Source organism: Globicephala melas, chromosome 2 (assembly GCF_963455315.2).
Source record: "Globicephala melas chromosome 2, mGloMel1.2, whole genome shotgun sequence".
NCBI classification, from domain to species: Eukaryota; Metazoa; Chordata; class Mammalia; order Artiodactyla; family Delphinidae; genus Globicephala; species Globicephala melas.
In genome coordinates this window covers 146,727,503-146,745,937 of record NC_083315.2, presented here as the reverse complement: position 1 = coordinate 146,745,937, position 18,435 = coordinate 146,727,503, and the positions used below count along the sequence as shown (strand labels likewise).

Genomic DNA, 18,435 nt, shown 5'->3' with positions numbered 1-18,435 from the left:
AAAAACATAGTCCCTGTTCCCCCGACGCCTTGCTTCAGTGTTAAAGCCATTACTGCTCTTTCCACTGAACACCCAGAAGGTGGTCAGTTATTCATCAAACATTGCATTCGCTACATGTGTCGGGCTCTCAAAGGCACCCTTTTAAAATGGCTTTACCTTCTCTTTCTGCATCACACAACCTGCAATGAACACACACCGCCGATGCCAACTGAATCTTGTGAACCAAGGATGAAACCAGGAGGGCAGTGAAGAAAGAGCAGTAGTGTTTCTGTTCAAACTGCCTTATGGATCCGAAGAACCAAGAACCACCATCCTATCTCTTGACTGAAGATGTTCCTAAAGAAACATCTAACTGTTGAGAAGGTATCAATTATCAGCAAATACTGCATTGCAAAGATACAACCATTTGCTACTACCTCCAAGGAAAGACGTGTAATAACTTCAAAATATCACTGATTGAAATATGACTGATGCTGTCAACACTTTTACTTGAATCTTAAATGAATTTTAATTCAGTGGATTCAAATATATATTTAGCATACTTCACCTGCCCAGAAGAAAATTTTAAGCAACAAAAAACCTAGGAATATGTAAATAGGCATTCTGAATTAGGAAACAAGGAGAATGGTCTCCCTAATAAATATGGTCTATTAGACCCTATTTGTTAACTGATCCAAGTTATGGAAAGCATAAAATAATAGAGACTTTGAGAAAGGAAAGAGCCAGGGTTTTTCCTACTACAACATCCTCCCACGTAAATAAAATCACTCTGGCCTGAAGCCATGTTTATTAAGGGGCGAGTCTGGTACCACACACCATGTACTGCCCCAATGGCTCCACACAAAGTGAAGCCCTCTGACACCCCAGAGGGAACCAAAATACCAAGTTCTCCCAAAAGCTGCTCAGGAATCACAGAATGCATCAAAGAGAAAGCTTTTCCATCTATCCAGAGAGAAAACCAGCCTTTGGAGGGAAAATGTCAACTTTCCACAATACATTCTGGCCCATGAGTTAAGCAGTCCCACAGAGTATGTAAGATGGAAACCAGTCTACTTTCCAGAAACAATACCATCACAACGGGACATTACTTTAGAAGTTGGAACTTTTTTTCTCTCATTTGATCTCAAGAATTCTGAGAAGCGCAAACACTTTCCCCATTTCACACAGATGAGAAAACTGAAGCTCGTGAGGATTAGCGGACCTGCCTAGCTGCCAACTGACCTCACCCACGGATACCTCATACCCAACATGTACCCATCAGCTCAATTCTCCACCCAAACCCGGTCCTCCAGCCTTCCCCATTTCAATACCTGGCACCACCAGTATTCCAGTTGCTCAGGCCAAACACCTTGGTGTTCCCCTTAACTCCACTCTTTCTTTCACTGCGTATCACTCACCCTTCTGTGAGTCATGTTAGCCTCACTTGAGATGAGTCCAGAATCCAGGCACTTCTCATCTCCTCCACCACTGCTATCATCATATCCCACCTAGGTCATTGCTAGAACCCTTAATATCTCCCTGCCTCCACCTCTGCCCCCACAATGGAGTTCTATTCTCCACACAATGGAGTTCTGTCCTTTAAAAATATGTCACACCAAACCCTCATTCTATTCTCAAATATGTCAGATCAAAACCCTTTGTACAAAACCCTCCAGTGGCTTCCCTTATCACTCAGAGTTGTTCACTGCTGTATATCCAGGATGAGAACAGTATCTGCCACCCATCTAGAAGGTGTTTACTGAATATTGCTGATTAGTAAGTGAAGGAAAAATGGCCACAGTCACAGAGCCTGGGCTACACAAATCTTCCAATGTTCTTTTGGTAACAGGAGACCAGATTTATAACAGCCAACAATCCACATGAGAGAAAATTCTTAAATTTTACTCTGCGTAACTGAACCTTATAACACATAATCAATACTATGTCAAATTTCTAACAACAAATTAAAATAAAAATATCATTTTATAAAGCCATGAAGGGACTGCCCTGGTGGTCCAGTGGCTAAGACTCCAAGCTCCCAATGCAGGGGCCCGGGTTTGATCCCTGGTCGGGGTACCAGATCCCACATGCATGCTGCAACTGTGAGCCCCCATGCCACAACGAAGACCCGGCGCAGCCAAATAAATAAATAAAGATTAAAAAAAGAAAAAAGCCATGAAATCTCACACTAGGTTATCTGAGTATTACGGATTTGGCAGCATGCCAGCTTATTATCACAGCACTGGTACGCAGATCTTCCGTGTGACATGATGTCACCATACCTCAAGACCGCCTCACACATAAATGACAAGGGCTCTAAAAGACAAGAACTGAGCACCTAGGAGAAGAGGTGCTAAGCATTTCTAAATCTCTACACGCTGGCACTACACCAATCATCTGAAACAGGAATTAAGTTTCTAGCGTGCTACAAGTAACATCAGAAAGGCTAGCTTTAAAACTGTCTCCTGCCAAAATTACAAGGAAAGACTTTCAGCTGAGTTAAAATGTTGATTATTTTCAGATCAGAGTGAAATTAATACTAAAATTATCCACCAATGAGGAATTTTCCCACTAAAATGTTTGAGTTAAAAACAAAAACTCTAAATTTCTCTTTTTTTAAGCTCTTTCAAAAACACTTCTACTATCTGCAAAAAAAAGCCCTAAATCTCACTAAACCATAATAATAAATTCACAGAATTTTAACAGTTGGCCTTAAAGGAAACTGAATTCAACCCTCAACCTTCCTATTACAAATGATAAGGTTACCTGGTATATAATAAGTGAACAATGAAGACCTGTTAAATGAATGAACAAATCAATGACAATCCGAAAGCGGTGTATGACTTTTAAGATCTCACGATTAATGGAAAAATCCAGGATCGGCCAAAACTAGGTGTTTAGATGCTCTTGGAGAGGGCTTGGAAGTAGAGGAAACGAAGATTTGAAAACCATATCTGGGTCCTCAGGAAAACCTTAAGCAAAATTCATTAAAGCCAGTTTCCTTCAGTTCTGTTACTTAGAAAAGCACTTGATAAAGTAAATTTAGCCAAGACAGGTCTCCTTGGAAACCAAAAGGCAGAATTGTCTAGTGTTTCTTTCTTCCTCCACACAAAGAATATTTAATGTAGAACTATTTTCATAATAAACAACTACAATTGTTTTGCACCAAAAGTAAAACAGGTGGCCTTTGGCAAAAAAAAGAAAAATCCAACCAGCTGTGCGGACTGGAACACTGAGAAGGACCACATCAACCACTAAAAGAATGGCAGCCACATGAGGGCAGGAGCCATGCATCCTTTTCCACTTGAAGCAGCCACTAGCCCCTGGCATAGAGTGAGAGTCAATAAATACTTATGAAATAAATGAGTAAATTACTCCTTATGGACCCACCCATGTAGACTTAAATTCATTTGGTCACCACTAAACAACGCTTTACTACAGGCCTACTATATGCAAGCATACTACATTTTTCCTCCATAGAAATTCTACCAATTGTACCCTCAAGTAATACACCCAACCAAAATATCCTTATAGTTTCATTAAGAAGGTGAGAAAGTATGTCTTAAGTAGCCTAAATTACTTACTAAAGCAGCCACTGAGTTTGCTGTTCTGGGTTCAATCTCTATCCTTCAACTCATCCTATACAACCCAGCCCGGTGAATTTTGTGTTCTTTGCACATCCTAGAAAATAAAACGATACTGTGTCTAAGTATTCTAACTCTGTACGTGGTCCACTGCTATTCAATGAGCAGAAATGGCAAATCAGCAACTACTGGATTGGAATGGGGAAGACAATAGAGTGTCAAGAAAAAAAAAATAGTGACGGGTCTTATAATAACTGATCCCCATTTAAAATCTTGAGATTATTATCAGAGGCTTTCATTAAAGACCCCCTTTTAGTGCAGTGATAGAACTGACACAGATGGTTTGAGGTATTTATACCCATTGAGGTACACATCCAATCTTCAAGACCAATTCAAGGCCTATCACCTTTTTTTTTTTTTTTTTTGCGGTACAAGGGCCTCTCACTGCTGTAGCCTCTCCCGTTGCGGAGCACAGGCTCCGGACGCGTATGCTCAGCGGCCATGGCTCACGGGCCCAGCCGCTCCGCGGCACGTGGGATCCTCCCGGACCGGGGCACGAACCCGTGTCCCCTGCATCGGCAGGCGGACTCTCAACCACTGCGCCACCAGGGAAGCCCTCATCACCTTTTTGAAGCTTTTGCAAGCCATTGGATTCAATATCCAATGAAGTGCTAGACTATAGCTCTTACTATACTAGTTGCCGATTGACAGCCTCACATACATTCTGCCATTTAAATCACCTTATGGGGGTTTCCCTGATGGCGCAGTGGCTGAGAATCTGCCTGCTAATGCAGGGGACACGGGTTCAAGCCCTGGTCTGGGAAGATCCCACATGCTGCAGAGCAACTAGGCCCGTGAGCCACAACTACTGAGCCTGCGCATCTGGAGCTTGTGCTCTGCAACAACGGAGGCCACGACAGTGAGAGGCCCATGCACCGCGATGAAGAGTGGCCCCCGCTCGCCGCAACTAGAGAAAGCCCTCGCACAGCAACGAAGACACAACGCAGCCAAAAATAAATAAATAAATAAATTTTAAAATACATAAGTAAATAAATCACCTTATTTCATTCTTTAAGTGGGTCTAGTCCCCTCCAAAAAATGAAAAATTCTTTGAATTGTTTTCTCAATTGTTAATCTATTACTTCTCTATTTCTCAGCACCTACAATAGCATAAGTTAAAAGTAAGTGTCACTCAAACTTCCTGATTTCAAAATGTATTACAAAGCTAAAGTAATCTAAAAAGCTAAAGGTGGTACTGGCATAAAGACAGACAAACAGATCAATGGACTAGAACAGAAAGCCCAGAAATAAACCATCATGTATATGGCCAGCTGGTCTTCAACAAGGATGCCAAGACCACTGAAAGGGGAAAGCACAGTCTCTTCAATGAATGGGGCTGAGAAAACTGGATACCCGCACACAAAAGAATGAAGCTGGATCCTCGTCTTCCACCACAGACAAAAATTAACTCAAAATGGATTAAAGACCTAAATGTAAGAACTAAAACTATAAAACTTCTAGAAGAAAACACAGAAAGCTTCATGACACTGGACTTGGCAATGATTTCTTGCATATGACGCTAAAAGCACAGGCAACAAAAGCAAAAATAGACAAATGGGATTACATCAAAATTTAAAACTTTCATGCATCAAAGGACACAAAAGAGCAAAAAGAAAACATACAAAATGGGAGAAAATATGTGCAAATCATGCATCTGATAAGGTGTTAATATCCAGAATATATAAAGAACTCCTACAACTCAACAACAAAAAATCAAATAACCTGATCAAAAAATGAGCAGACTTGAAAAGACACTTCTCCAAAGATGATATGCAAACGGCCAACAAGCATATGAAAGATGCTCAATATAACTTATCAACGGAGAAATGAAAATCAGAACCACAATGAGATATTACCTCACACCCATTAAATGGCACTATCAAAGAAACAAAATAACAAGTGTTAGCAAGGATGAGGAATAACACTGGTACACTGCTGGTGGGGTATAACCTCTATGAAAAACAGAATGGAGGTTACTCAAAAAACGTAAAAATAGAGCTACCATACGATACAGAAATCCCACCTTTGAGTATATATCCAAAGGAATTGACAGCAGGGTCTCAAAGAGCTATGTGAAAACCCATGTTCATAGCCACACTATCCACAATAGCCAAGAGGTAGAAGCAACCCAAATGTCCATCTATGGATGAATGGATAAATAAAATGGGATACAGACATACAATGTAATATTATTCAGTCTTAAAAGGGAAGAAAATCCTACCACATGCCAACATGTATGAACCTTGAGGACACTATGCTAAACGGAATAAGCCAGTCACAAAAAGACAAATACTACATGATTCCACTTATATGCTGTATCTAAAGAGGTCAAATTCATACAAACAGAAAGTAGAATGGTGAGTCCCAGGGATGGGGAGAGGGGAAAGGAGAAGTTGTTTAATGGGTAGAGTTTCCAATTTGCAAGACGAAAAGAGTCTGGACTTCTGTTTCACAACAATATGAATATACTTAACACAACTAAACTGTATACTTAAAATGGTTAAGATGGTAAATTTTACACTATGTGTTTTTTATCCCAATAAAAAAAGTAAGTGCAAACACCAAGTTGGATTTACTCGTTCTACCTCCACTGCCGGAGTCGAAGCAGCCTGACCCTTTTACCTGCTGGCAGTCATTTCCAAATTTCTTCCAAGTTGTCTTTTTTAATCAAGGGAACTGTACACGTGATCGAAGGCCCTCCCTTTACCTTACTGTCAAGCATAAATCCAAAAATGACATAAAAGCCATTGTGTTCTCAACTGGGTGGGAGAGAAGCATAACAGAATCACCTATTGAGTTTCTTCAAACCACCCAACCCATCTACCCAGAGTAATACCCCAGAGTTCACTGAGGTCCTCCACCCTCCCCCAAACACACACCTGGCCCAACCCGCTGAAAACCACTATTTTAAAGTGCTCCCTTGAAAATGACCTTCAGAACAATCCGACTGAAAGCAATTATTAGGCTGAGGCTCTAACTTTTAATAGGCCTTTTCTGTGAATCCTATAGTTCTCCATAACCTATTATGTATCTACTGAAACATTATTGTCATGCAATTATTACACCTCATTTCCTATTACAAACGATCAGTACTAAGATGCCAATTTAAAAAAAAAAAAAAAGTAACACTGAGACTCTTGGAAGAATCACAGGCATTTCTCAAACTGGAAAAGAGATGAGGGTCAGGAACCACATTCAGTCTCAAGCCTCCTAACAGGTTTCCCAAGGGCACATTCTGAGCCAGGAGTCAAACCCCACCCCAAACATATATACACACAGAGCACCCTCTCTTTACACATGAAATTCCAGCTACTCAGAAGTTAGACTCTGACAAAATATATTGGCAGAAGCTTCTGAGGTCTTCGCTGGGGCAGCCAGAAGTATGGTTAGGGAAAAGGGAGGAGTTAAATCAACTACACACTAACCCTCATTTCAAGAGTAAGAACACTTGTTTTCTAAGTCTTTGAAAGAAAAGGCAATATGGTTCCCAAAAGTCACATACTTATATTTCTTGCAAAAATATGGGAAAATACTTCTTTCCATTTTTTTCCCTAACTATGTACAAGTGAAGCAAGGAATAAAAGTTAGTCAAACTGGGTGAAAATTTTAGAACATTCTATTAATGTATAATTATATATCCTATAGGTATCTCCTTATAAGTACCCTCTCTTCTTGAAGGCATGAGATACCACAGTTCAGTTATCACAGTTGCTTTGCTGAAAGCATCAAGAAATGAAAAGAAACTTGTAAAAACAAATAGTCAATCAATTCTGAGAACTAAGATGTTAAAGGAAATGCAAGGAGCTTAGACTATATCAAACTAGAATCCCTATCTAGGCAAATAATTGAGAATATGAAAAAAATGAATTAGAAAAACATAATATAAAAGCCAATGTAAATGATATTGATCATAGTCAAGTCTCGATTATAGGAACGTGGTCATTCAGCACATGGTCCTTTGCTTTTTACTTCTAAATAGCTTTATTCCGAGAAGTTTGGAACTCATTCTAAAAGGAAGCAAGACATTAAGCCACAAAAAAACTACCAATGACTATACTTGTAGCTTTGGTAAAAGGCTTCCTGCAAAAAACAGAAAGAGAAAAGAGGAATAACCAAAATTCACTCTGGTGTCTGCGAAATTCATTTTTAACCTAAGACCTGCTTTGGAGGAGGAGAGAGGAATAAAGGAATCCAGCGGCCGCCACGGTTGGATGGCCAGTTGGCTCAAGTTGCCTCTGAGTGACCCCTGTATGTGTTCACATCAGTAACCCTCCCTCTGCAGGCCAACGTTCTCCAGCACACATACATTCTCCTCGTGCCTCTCCATAATTGAAAAAACAGGGAAATCTAACATTATGTAATTGCCCGCTTCCCACAATTTAAAGTTAGGCATACTACAATCCTAATTAGAGGGGGAACTTAGTGCAACATGACAAGTAACAAATTAGAAATCTACAGGCTGAAAATTCTCATCCCAGACCTCCTGAGGCCAAGAGAAACAGCTTCGCCTGCCTCTGTGGCACACCCCCAATGCACTACTGTTGACTAACGTCCAATGAAAGAAGCCCCTGACATTCCTCTGTGTCACTGTGGTGTCATCTCTCTAGATTTTCAAGAAAGTTTTCATGTTACCTTTGCAACTGGGGTTACCTCACTCCTCCCAGGCCAGAATAAAAGGAGAAAATGGATGTGGACCAGTCCTTACCCTCAAAAGATACACCCAGTGGATTTTCTTACCCACTTGATCACAAACCCAGTCACACTCGTGCTATTCTAACCCTCACTCAAATCACCTGCCTTTAAGAGATCCAAAGAAAAGGGGCTCTTTCCCACGTTTCTATGACTCGCTCCACAGCTCATCAGAAACCCACCAAAAGAAAAAATGAGCTCTCATCTGAGGATAAGTAACTTAATTTGTATTAAACCGTTGGAAAACAAAGGGCCATCAAAGTGTGTGGGCTTTGTTTGGCTTTTTTCTTCTTTATTAGCTAAGCACAGCAGAAAACTAAAAACAAAAATCCAATGAGGCCAATTTATGTCCCACACCAAACCAGTAAAAGCGCAATGGATATAAAGTTGGACTGTCGATCTAAAGGGATAGTAGAAAACCCCTATTTTAAATAGCACTGTATGTGGAACAGACACAGATTTTTTTGTGTGAGTGCTGAAGGAATAACATAATGCTCTACCCTCCTCGGGAAAGGGAGAGTCCCTCATCTAAAGGGCAGTCACCCAAGGGGCAGGGATGTTTCTTCTCTCCTGGCTCAGATTACCCCAGCGGAAGTTGGGTGGTGCTATAGAAATCACTCACGTTTTCAACAGGAAGCTCCTACAACACTGTCCTGTTTTATGTGCAATTATACCTCCACCTAACAGATCCTCCCTAGCTCCTACCCCTGCCCCCAGTAACCCATACATGAAGCCACTGTTCCAAAAATAAGGGAGGCATACCATTTTCTTTTACAAATGAAAAATGAGTTTAAGAAGAGAAAAAAAAGGTGGTCAACTACAACAAATTAAGTCTGGCTTCTCTAAAGAACATCTAAGTATATTACGCTCTGAGTTAACCAAGATTCCTTTAAAAAAAAAAACAACCTACAGGCTCTACCATGTAAATACTTTAACTAACTCAATTTCTTTTGCTATAACTTTGTAATTTGAGTAACTCTAAACCTGAGTTACCAAACACTACATCCGTGTGGTTTTCATGGCTTTTCAACCTTCACGTACATTTTGTTTCATTAAGTTTTTCTTCTTCTCATTTTAGACATGTAATAAATACTGAACACTTGAGTGGGGGGAAAGAGCAGTAAATAAATCTTAACCTAAGACTCTAAGGTAGGGGGGAAAAAAAAACCCAGGAAGCAAAAGAGTACAGTTAAATCTGAAAACATGCCTTCCAGTCACTGCATGATCACTGACTAGTTCTTCTACACCCTTTAAAAAAATCACTTCAACTTTCTGGGCTTCAGTTTCCTCATCTGTAAAATGGGGAAGAAGGGTGAAATGATTTATACTCAAAATCCCTCCTAAACCCAACAATCTATGAATCTGTTCATCAGGAAGCAAGAAAATGCAATTGCAAGTAAGACTATGGTTTACAAATTACTTTCGTACATATATTCTCAATAATTTTTGCAGCAAAGCAGTGAAGCAAGCATGGTGCCCACTGCTGCAAAAAAAGACGCTGTTTCAGAAAGTTCAGGAAGAGGTTCGATTACTTTTTAAGATCCCATAGCTGGAAAATTTGAAACCCAGGCCTTCTGAGGACAAATACTGGGCCCCATTATTTAAAAAATTAATTTAGGACTTCCCTGGCGGTGCAGTGGTTCAGAATCCGCCTGCCAATGAAGGGACACGGGTTCGAGTCCTAGTCCAGGAAGACCCCACGTGCCGTGGAGCAACTAAGCCCGTGCGCCATAACTACTGAGCCTGCGCTCTAGAGTCCACGAGCCACAACTACAGAGCCCACGAGCCACAACTACTTAGCCCACATGCCACAACTACTGAAGCTCGCACGCCTAGAACCCGTGCTCCTCAACAAGAGGAGCCACCCCAATGAGAAGCCCGTGCACCACAATGAAGAGTGGCCCGCTTGCCGCAACTAGAGAACGCCCGCACGCAGCAAAGACCCAATGCAGCCTAAAATAAATTTATTTAAATTTATTATAAATAAAAAAATTAATTTAAATAAGTTACAACTCAAATAATTGCCTGCTCTGCAAAACTTTTATGGGGGCTTCAGCGTATCAGAACACCAAACCAGGGAAGGTCACTGCAAATGGCCCCATTGCACTGTATGTTCCTTGAGGCAAGCAACACACTTTTACCCACCACTAGAACCACAGAACTCAACAGCATGCCTGCCAGACAGAGGCACTCAATAACTACCTTTTGACTTAATACAAATCTCAAAAGATTAGGAATATGGTGACATTATGAAGGAAAATTTTTTTTCTGAATTTGAGATATGAACTTCTGCAATCTCAGTCCAAAGGAAGAAAGAAGCATTCTATAACAGAGCACTAGCTCTATATGTGGGGGATGAGTCTATTTGTCTTCCTTAGAGAAAGTCCAGTTCGGTCAGTGAATCAAAAGGCTCAAATCTGCCACGTCACCTGAAAATCTTCAGGCTAGGCACACTTCATATGCACATTGAAGTGGACCAACAGAAATGACAGCAGGACAGTGAAGACCAGTAGAAGCACATAACCATGTTATCAATCACTACATACTTTCCCCTAAACTGGAAAGAGTCAAAGAATCCATACTCTTACACTGTTCTGCCTCTTCTCATGCTCCTGTTTCACAGCTCAAAGAGATAGAAAACAGCCATGTATTGAAAAACTCAAACTGCAAAAGTAAGATAGAACGGACACACGTCCCAACTCATAGTCAACCAAGATCCTCCAAAGTTTACAGAATCGCTCATCTCAAGCAAAATCATGACTTCAATAAAGTTACTAGAAGGACTTCCTGGTGGCACAGTGATTAAGAATCCGCCTGCCAATGCTGGGGACACGGGTTCTGAGCCCTGGTCCGGGAAGATCCCACATGCCGCGGAGCAACTAAGCCCATGTGCCACAACTACTGAGCCTGCGCTCTAGAGCCCGCAAGCCACAACTACTGAAGCCCGCGCGCCTAGAGCCCGTGCTCCACAACAAGAGAAGCCACTGCAATGAGAAGCCCGCGCACCGCAACAAAGAGTAGCCCCCGCTCACTGCAACTAGAGAAAGCCCGCGCACAGCAACGGAGACCCAATGCAGCCAATAAATAAATAAATAAATTTTAAAAAATAAAAAAATTTTAAAAATAAAATTACTAGAAGGTGTACTTTAAAAGTTGTTAAAAAAATCAAGATGGGCTGGCGGGTGGGGGTGGGGAGACCTACACCAAAATTACACACCTAATTCAATGCAAAAGCAAAGTTAAGAAAGTCAGGAAAAGTATGTAAGTAAGAAAGTCATATAAAATTTCAGTGAGCTGCTTTGCAATTATTACTGCAATTATTACCAGGAGTTCAAGTCAACCTTGTCACAGAATCCTACGATGAACTCACAACTAATACTGACACTTCAGCTCTAAAAAGTTCACTGCACCAGAACTGCAATTTCAAACTCAAGGAGCAGTACCAGGAACCGCAGAGAAGCTAACAGCAACACCTACTGACTGTCTTGAGCCACTTGCCAAACTTGTTCTCTCAGTCAACTAGAGAAATCTAATGATACAGTCAACTTCAGGACTCCTTTACTTAAGCATAAAGAGATAAGAAAATAAGTTGTCAGCCACATAATACCATTCATCTGGCAAAATCTCTTATTTTGCCCCTAGCCATTTACGTGCAAATCATCACCTAAATCATTTTGAATGCACTGTTAATTGCTAATGCCTGAGTATAATTTATTCCATAGGAAAAAAGTTTTAATATTCTCGTTAATAACTGGTATGTCATCTAGTAGTCAGACACTTCAGTGACCATAAACTTCTTTATGAAAACCTTTTATCTGAGACTACTGCTGTTTCTACTGTTCTATATTATTTCCATCGGCTTTTTTTTTTTTTTCATCCTGGTAAAGGTGGCTTAATTGCAGCTTTCAAAAAATGAAGGGGGAAGGTGAAGGTCATTAAATCAGGATTTTAGAGAAAATACTGTTACTAAACTGGGTGCAGAGAATGATTGTATAGGACTTCATCGTGTACTTTTCCAAAAGATTAAGTCAGAGAATCTTTGCCTTGGATGAATATTCCATATGAGAAAACGAGAGAAAGTTGACACTTAACTCCCACAGAGTACCAGTATAAAAACAATGTCTTTAAGAGTCTGAGTCAGAGTTTCAACATGAAAGGTTTGCTTTACAGAGGAAACGCCAACCCCAGTCCATCCAGATAGACCTGGAACCTGATTAAAGTCAACACCTTTACTCTAAAATTTGCATCGCGTCACTGGCTCCCAGTTTAGAAATGTAATCGTTTAGCAGGTAGTAAGAATTTCAGTAAGTGCTGCCTCTAAAATACCCGTCATAATAAATAAGATCTGTAAGGTAAATGCAGTCTAGGATCCATCAGTCCCCAAAGCTTCTCTTCAAAACAAGCATCAACAACTCAAACATCTTCCTTGAAAGTGAGCCATTTCCCTTGCCTATGTTTTCCAAACGGTGAACCCAATGAAATTTCAACCTGTCCAACAAGATTACTTGTCCACCTAGAAATGCCGTGGAGCGATAGGGAGCTTGGCAAATACCCTTTAAGGTCAGGATAGAGTTGGAAACAGATGGGGCGAAGGAGAAAAACTTCTTCTTTGCAGTACCTTCTCGCCTTCCCACCCCTCTTGTGGTTTACTTACTCCAAGAAAAGCAGGTTTGAGCAGCTCCGGCTTTCACCTCCCCCAGACCCCGGGAGAGAAACGAACCACCCGCGGGCAACGAGCTGCTCTTCCCCCTTTCTCACGATCAAACCTCTCGGCCTGTCCCTCCGGCATAGCCTGCAAAGCGCTCACCCAGGTGACTGAACTGGAAGAGTCTCCCGGTGGAGACGAGAGCAGCCTGGCGGGCGCAGCCACCCCAAGGGGTCGCGGGTCTCCTGGCCTCTCTCACAGACGCCTGGCGGAGAGTTGTGCAGATTCGGATTCCGAGGTGCGCGCGCCCGCGCGCGCCGGGCGCAGTGCAGCTCGGACTCGCCCCCCGCCGGGCTGCGCTATCAGCACGCCACCAAATCGGAAATAAAACTTTGACCGGCCTCTCGGCGTCCTGCTCCGTGCCCTGGACCCGAGCCCCGGCCAGAAATGGGGTGCGGGCTGTCAACAGTCTTGCACCCCCGCTCCCCTGCCCGGACCCGGGGCGCGGAAGCCACTTACCGCTCGGCCCGGCCTCCCGGTGCCGCCGCACGTCCGGGGCGCGTCCGCCGCGCGCTCTCCCTGGGGTAAAAAAGAAACCTTACAGACGGTCGGCGCGCGCTCACTCGCCGCCTGCTCTGCGGAGAACGGCAGGCGGCGAGGCAGGGGCGGGCGCCGAGCGGAGGGGGACCCGGGGGAGGCGGGGGCGGAATCAGCCCAACTCCCGAGCCTGGCTCCGAAGGGGACGCGGAATGCAGGCTGGAGAGCAGCCGGCTGGGGCCGCGCTCCCGGCGGAGTGGGGGCGGAGGTGCCCCAGTCCCCGGGCATCAACTATTGTCTGGGCGCTCGGGTCCCCACTCGCGCCGCCTCCGAGGCTCAGCGCTCCCCATCCCACCCGCCTGCCTCCAAGAGAAAAAGCTGAGGGGGCGGCCGGCGCGGGAAGCGAACGCGGAGTGACTGAGCGGCCGCGGCCAAAGTCCGGAGTAGACGCAGGGGAAAGGGGAGGTGCGTGCCGAGTGGGGGAGGGGACAGGTAACTGCAGAGGGGGCGGGAAGGCCCGGGAGGATTGGTGGGGGGAGGAAATGGGGAGGGAGCCACGGAAGCAGGAGAGGGTGGAGTGGCTGGCGGGGGCCGGCCTCTGAAGCCCAGACCTGGCCCTCCCCGGGGACCCTCCTCCCGGAGACTCAGCGCCGCTCTGACTTTTTGCTCACTCGCTCACGCACACAGTGAACTCGCTCACAAAGTTGCCGGCGGTGGCGGCGCCTCCCTCGCCCTTCCCCTCCCCGCCCCATTCCTTCCCCTCCTTCACTCCCTCCCCAACTCTCGGGTGAGATCACCGCTGTGCAGCTCAGCTCTGCGCTCAAATCTCGCGAGAGAAGAGGCAGCTCAGCCCAGACGGCGGGGGAAGTGGAAGGAATTAGAGGAAGGTGGGGGACCGCGGAACTCCTAGTTGCTATGACGACGGCAAAGCCCTGGATTCCTGTCTCCTGCAGAGAGCCCAAGCAGCAAACGTGGGTGTCGTTTGCAACCTGCCCCCTCCCTTGCCCGACGCCCTAATGGTGGGGAAAGCAAGGGCTAGAAGCTAGAACCTATTTGAGAGGGCATCTGGAGAAGACCAGCGTCATGATATCTGGCTAAATCTGGCAAATGAGGCTAATTATTTAAGAGATTCTGGGACAGATTTCTGCCATAGAAGTCAGCACATATCTGAACCCCCAATTTCCTACCATATATTCAGTTTTTCGACCTTCCTGTCTAATTTCATCCCCCACCCCTCACCCACTCCGTACGCTCCCTCTCTCCTCCCCGCCCCCCCCCCCCCCCCCGCCATCACCACCGCCACCACCAGACTGAGCTCCTTGAGGACCTGCCTTATCCATCTGTGTATTCTCAGCGCTTCCACAGGCTTGGTACATAGTAGGTATTTACTTAATGTCTATGGTGGGAAATGAACGCCACAAGCTGTACGTGTCCTCAGTACTTTCACCCTACCCTGGAAAGTACTTATGCTTAGACTATGAATTTCTGCTCCACAGTTTGGCTTTTGACTTTGCTAAACTATCCTTCCATTTCTGTTCACACAGAATTACCTATTTTTCAAGAGTTACAATCCCTCCTTTCTCTTTCTCCATCTTTGTGTCATAAAAACCCTATTCACCATGGGGGACCAGGTAATCATTAAGCTTCTTCAGATACCATCCTACCTACTCCAAAATGCTGTTGAGAATGAAGATGACATTTTCTCATCCCCTGTTTCTTCTTTTGATTGTAGAAACTTTTCTTTGGGGGTTTTATATACTCACTGCCTAAATAAAATGGATACTGTTAATAGAAGTTAAGCTTAAACTTTCGATGTCAAAATGAATGAGTAAAAATAGATTCCGTGGGGCTTCCCTGGTGGCGCAGTGGTTGAGAGTCCGCCTGCCGATGCAGGGGACACGGGTTCGTGCCCCGGTCCGGGAAGATCCCACATGCCGCGGAGCCTGCGCGTCCGGAGCCTGTGCTCCGCAACGGGAGAGGCCACAACAGTGAGAGGCCCGCGTACCGAAAAAAAAAATAATAATAATAGATTCCATGATATGTGAATTATATCTCAATTATTTTTAAATTCCATCTCTATTTACATAAATACGGGGAAACCATTTTTTAAATCAATCCCTTGGAACTAGAAACCCAAAAAGTACATAAAGATTCTTTTAGGTTACATGCAAGCTTAAATGTCATGTCGGTGAAAGTTTTTATGTTAGAAACCTAGTGATATAGTGATACAGTGATAAAAAACACTAGACAAAGTCAGGAAACTACGGCTTGAGTTTTTCTGTGTTGCTAATAATTGAGTCTCCTTGAGAAGTTATTTAATCTTTCTGATTCTTCATCTCTAAAATGAGGGGTAGCCCACATGTTAGGTCATTATAGCTTTAAAATTCTGTGGCTCTTAGACCTATACAAATTTCCAGTAAATAACAGATATTTTCCTTTTACATCAAACAGAATTTTTTAAATGTTTCATTTTACAGTAGGTCAGTTTCACAAAGTTCAGCTACATGTTGACAAGTTGCTTTTCAAGTTCTCTTGTCTCAACTGTAAAAACAACAGGGACTTCCCTGGTGGCGCAGTGGTTAGGAATCCACCTGCCAACGCAGGTGACACGGGTTCGATCCCTGGTCTGGGAAGATCCCACATGCCGCGGAGCAGCTAAGCCTGTGAGCCACAACTACTAGCCTGTGCTCTAGAGCCCGCGAGCCACAACTACTGAGCCCACATGCCACAACTACTGAAGCCTGAGTGCCTAGAGCCCGTGCTCTGCAACAAGAGAAGCCACCCCATGAACAGTAGCCCCCACTCACCGCAGCTAGGGAAAGCCAGCATGAAGCAATGAAGACCCAACGCAGCCAAAAATTAATTAATTAATTAATTTTTAAAAATTGACCATGTTACAGTAATTTCAAAGGGAATCCATTGTTATTTACTTTTACACTAACTCAAAACAGATTTCTTGTTATTTAATAAATATGCTAACTCAAAGACCCAAACTAAATACATCCACACCCCCACCAAAATAACTATAAGAAGGAAGGAGGGAGGGAAGGAAGGGAAGAAGGAAGAAACGAAGGAAGGAAGGGAGGGAGGAAGGAAGGAAGGAAGGAGGAGAAGAAGGGTGAGTCTTAAATTCACAGACTGGTATTTTTAGTATCAAAGTTTTACAAAGAAACACATTGGAGCATCACCATCAATCCTGTTGATCTGTTTTCAGGAGCTACCTTTCATAACATAGCACACTATTGTAAATCACTTGTTCATTTGCCCTGGCTCGGCTTTTAACATAGTTTTGCCCTTAAAGGATGGCTGCCAATCTGTATCCACCAACCCAGTACAATTTCAGAACCACCTGTTTTATGACTCCCAGATAGCCATTTGATACATTTGAAAAAACTGACCCAAGTGCTAGCCAAATCTATTAACTTTTTTCAGTGTTTCTTATGAGGCTCAAGAGATGGGTATTGGCCTCAAATTACAAAGATAATTTCCCTAACCTTCAGGCATAGTGGAAGAGTAAAGACTGTCCTAGGGTTCTGAAACTGCTCTTTCAAGACCCTAGGCTACTATTTACCCCTCATTGGTGGCAGAACTTTCAGCTGTATGTCTGAAGGAAATAAAAGGCAAAATTCACCAAAGCTGAGGTTTCAACTACCTGGTTCTCTGGGTCAAGGCACTCTGTCTGCATCTTCCCTGACCTTCCGGGGGTTTCAAAATAGCAGACAAGGAGCAGCAGAAGAGGGAAAGTGAGACTAGAGAGTTTGTCAAGCACAGATTAGATCTCAGCCACTTCCTGCCCACTCCATCTGTTGGCTGTCTATCCACTTCTGCCCAGCCCCCTCCCCGACACGCTCAAGGGACATGTAACCTTTTCTCTGATACGAGCTCCCTCCCTATTAACTTCTCAGTTTGTTAAAGCTCAGTTGAATTCACCTTCCTCTGGTTATTCGCTTCTACTCAACAATGCACCCTAACATATCAAATATGGAATGAATTTTGACACAAAGGCCTACCAAGCAAGGAAAATATATGTTTTTATTAATATTATAAACATCGATTCACATTTGCATGTTTTACAGTTAAAATCTGGTCTACCCAGCCTGTTATCATCAGTTCAGAACTTCCTGTTATTGGCTATACAGCTATAGGGCATTACTAACTAATATTCAGAGAAATGACTCAACCATAAAGAAGGACCAAAGTGCTCCTCAAATCATCCAAGATTAAATTTTATCCAGTGCTGTTTCACTTTTAGGATTTTATTGTTTCAGCCCTAGGTGATATAATTCTATTGACCTGAATACTAGATTTCTTAGAACACCTCATTCTCCCATTTACATTATTTATTACATGTTTAAAACATCAACTACTGTATAATCAACGAACATTCCTCAGCAAAGCTACTACACTTCCTGTCCACCCTCCCACTCTTCTAAAGGACTATTTCATACCTTCTCCTCCTCCATCAAACCTCCTGCTTATTACTCACAGATAACCGCCATGCGTCTTTCATTGGTAAAATAGAGGCAACCAGAAGAGAACGTAGCACACACTCCATCCCTACGTCTCTATCTACTAACCCACCTGCATCTGTCTGCATGTACTCTTCTGTCCTCCTGGCACTTAGGATAAACTCTCAGTGCTCTTAGCCAAGATTAACCTCTCCACCTGTGTACCCGTCCCATCCCCTCTGACTCCAGGACATTGATTCAGCAACTGTCACCTCTCTCTTGCATCAGGAAAATTTCCCTTTCTATTGGAATTGTTTCTGAGTGCTTACAAGCATGCTCTAATATCTGCTTGGTAAAAAATCAAACATTTCATAGATTCCATATCTCCCTCTGTTTCAGTTCGCCACTGGATTCTTCAAAAGGTTTTTCCACACTTGCTATCTTCAATTCCTCCCCTTCCATTGTCTTGAATCCTCTCTGAGCAGCCATTCTC

General features: G+C 43.3%; 1 protein-coding gene across 27 annotated transcripts in view; it reads right to left on the bottom strand.

The window, feature by feature from the left end:
* The window catches only part of SIPA1L1 (signal induced proliferation associated 1 like 1), a 501,244-nt gene that overhangs the window by 365,235 nt on the left and 117,574 nt on the right, over positions 1-18,435 (bottom strand). For 2 of the 27 annotated variants that reach the window (XM_060294983.2, XM_060294981.2), the window contains exons 1-2: positions 14,106-14,144; positions 13,477-13,536 (exon numbers count right to left, since the gene is read on the bottom strand). The exons of 19 other annotated variants lie outside the window; for them this stretch is intronic. The gene's annotated coding sequence lies outside the window, so the exon portion shown is untranslated. Of the gene's footprint in view, positions 1-12,966; positions 13,076-13,119; positions 13,275-13,476; positions 13,892-14,105; positions 14,181-18,435 lie in introns of those variants that run through there. 6 more of the 27 variants (XM_060294984.2, XM_060294982.2, XM_060294971.2 and 3 more) reach the window with 5 other exon arrangements.